The 2736-nt window shown below is 49.4% G+C and overlaps 1 long non-coding RNA gene across 1 annotated transcript; it reads right to left on the bottom strand.

Moving 5' to 3' along the window:
• Positions 1-1224: 1224 nt before the first annotated feature.
• LOC119112188 (uncharacterized) lies at positions 1225-2542 on the bottom strand. Its single transcript, XR_005095692.1, has 2 exons — positions 2267-2542; positions 1225-1487 (listed from the first exon to the last, which is right to left on the bottom strand). It is a non-coding gene; the product is annotated as an uncharacterized LOC119112188 (long non-coding RNA).
• Positions 2543-2736: the final 194 nt, after the last annotated feature.

Raw genomic sequence — 2736 nt, 5'->3', positions numbered from 1 at the left:
GACACCCACATTTTTTTACAAGCCACCATTCTGCTGGTCGCCGTTTGGTGTTCACCATTACGGCATGCCGACATTTCGATGTTCATATTTTGCAATTCTCCATTCAGCAGCTTGCCATTTTGGCGTGTCCATTCCTCCATGTCCCCGTTTTATGGTTCGCCATAAAGTCGAATCGATTATCTGGCACGCCGATTTGTTTGCATCTCGCTAATATGGAAGTCGTCATATAGTGGCCAACAAAAGGCATTTAGCATACTGTGAGTGGACTTGAAAACGCTGCATGTGGTTGTGACACTTTTGTTGTCAATGTTTTCAAAGATTTGGATCGCATTCTGAATACAAGTGTTGTTTTTTTGTCGTTGCTTAACCTTGGTCAACACTGAAACCATGAGTAGAGGCTCGAAGCGTCGAGTATTGTCAATCTAGCGAATGTTTTTTTATGGCGTCGTTAAACAAGGCACCTGTTAAATATATATATATATATATATATATATATATATATATATGTATATATATACACATATATATATACATAATATAACGGATATATATATATATATATATATATATATATATATATATATATATACCTGTTCAATTTTGCTCCTAGTGTACTGAACAGGGGCGAAGCCAAGAGGGAGCGTCGGTGCCCCTCCTCCCCCCCCCCCGGCGACACCAATTTGTTCTCTTGTCTTTCTCTTTGGATGGCTCCCGACAGAAAGTTCAAAATCGGCTTGCTGCGTATTTATCAAATCCCTCCGTGTCGAGTTACGGCTGGTTGCATAACGGTTGCGTGGTCGTGGTTGAGCCCCTGATACTGAAGGTGCAGTATTATCAGAACAAGATCTCCCAACTCATAATGCCAAAAACTGGAGCTCGAGACCTTTCTGGCTTCTCGTAATCGCACTAGCTCATTCTGCACGCTCCCAGAATACCATTCCTTTCAGTGGCATCACTGTTGCGTTTATTTCTCAGTAGATGTGATTGTTCTGGCACGCGATGGTCGACTGCATTAGACGCATCGCATGTTTGCGTATGTGATCGCCAAGATCAAGTGTTTTCGACAACGTGTATATCACGGCACACGCCACCTATGTCTGATCTGCACATGGGGGTGCATACCAGCCGCCTGCATACCAGCCTGCCGATGCTGGCACCGTTGCCAGGTGACCACGTCTCTGTTGTCATGCTCATGGCCCGGCCGTCAACCGCGAAAAAACGCACTGGCATCATTTCATTATAATGGAGGTAATGTAACATGGCATCAGCTCAATACATACAGACGTGCGCAGATATACAGACATCACTATGACATGGCGCACGCATTAAAGCAACATCTGGGTATACAACGCCTCAGCATCAGGGGGGTGGGGGAGGGGGAGGCACGCCGAATGGGCGAATGTTGCCGAGATGTATCTAGCTGTCGGCAGTGTCGCACCTGGCTCCGCCCGCAGGGTCGCTGACCAATCGCAGCCGATCGCCAGTCCCTGCAGGCGATCAGACAACACCTCGTTATTTGGGCACTAGGAAAAGATCATGCGACGTGTTTGACAAGATGTAAGCACATTAGTTTGAAAAGTTATATCTTTGCGACACCCATCTCAGATAAAGCGGGCCATTCCGCAGTGCATCATGAGGTGATCGAAATTGATCATGAGCGAAGGCAGTACACGCTACCTATTATTCTGCCCATGGCATGAGCACCGATAAATGTCACGGGTTTTTACACAAACGCATTGATGATGGATAGGCTCGACAAACTCCGCTGTAAAACCAGGGCTAAATTTGTTAAACTTCCAGCCAAAGGCAAGGACATATTTGCCAACCAGCTGACACTGCAAATTAGAGCAAGCCAAGAAGTGCCAATAATTTTTTCAGTGGCGGGTGCAACGCTATCTCGGATGCTGGGACAGTGTTTTACACCGCAACTATCACAGCCTGGTTGTATGTTCGCAGAAGTGCGGCATAAAACATATAACATAAGCCAGAAAGACCTAGAGCTCCCTCTTTTTCGACTTGTGAGATGGGAGACCTTATTCTGACGGATAGGCTTAAAGCGTAAATGCGTAAGTAGGTTTTAGGCACGTGCTGTTGTAATGTCTGGTTTTATCCAGTTTGTCATACAACATGGCATATGTAGGAAAAAGTACGCAAATGGGTTCTGCTTACCTATTCCCAGGCATTAATAGCAACTTGATGTTGTGCACATACGTAACGGTATAGCGGCGAGCTCGCACCAGCTCAAGAGTCCCGCTCTGCGGCTCACCTTATTCGTCATACAGGGGCGTCTTGCAGACGTGCGCATGGGCGCAAACGTCGTAGCAGCATTTGTTGTTGAGAGGGCACTGGCCATCGTGGCCGCAGTAGCGCAGTTCTGAGCTGAGTGCAAAGAACTCCGGGCACTCGTCTCTCGGAGGAGGACACGTGCCGGGGTGGGCGGACGCGGCGCCGACAGCGGCCGCCGCGCAGACGACCAGCAGCATGAGCAGCACGAGACGCATGGCGAGATCGGGACGGATGCTATGCAGGCCGGTGTCGAGTGCCGTGGTGCTGCCGATGGCCGGCGCCAGCCGCCTTTATACCGAGCCGTGGCGCCACCAGACCGGTCGGCCCCTGGACCTAGCCGACAGCACCGGGCGGCCCGCTCCTGCTGCGTTGGGACGGCCCAAGTCGCACCACTACCGAGAAGCAGCGACCCAGTTTGGCAGGAGTGAAGGGAAAAGGCAGGGATGTCCC

Source organism: Pollicipes pollicipes, unplaced genomic scaffold, assembly GCF_011947565.3.
Source record: "Pollicipes pollicipes isolate AB1234 unplaced genomic scaffold, Ppol_2.1 Scaffold_2555;HRSCAF=2994_pilon_pilon_pilon, whole genome shotgun sequence".
NCBI classification, from domain to species: Eukaryota; Metazoa; Arthropoda; class Thecostraca; order Pollicipedomorpha; family Pollicipedidae; genus Pollicipes; species Pollicipes pollicipes.
The sequence above is the reverse complement of the archived record's forward strand: the minus strand, read 5'-3'. Positions and strand labels throughout refer to the sequence as shown.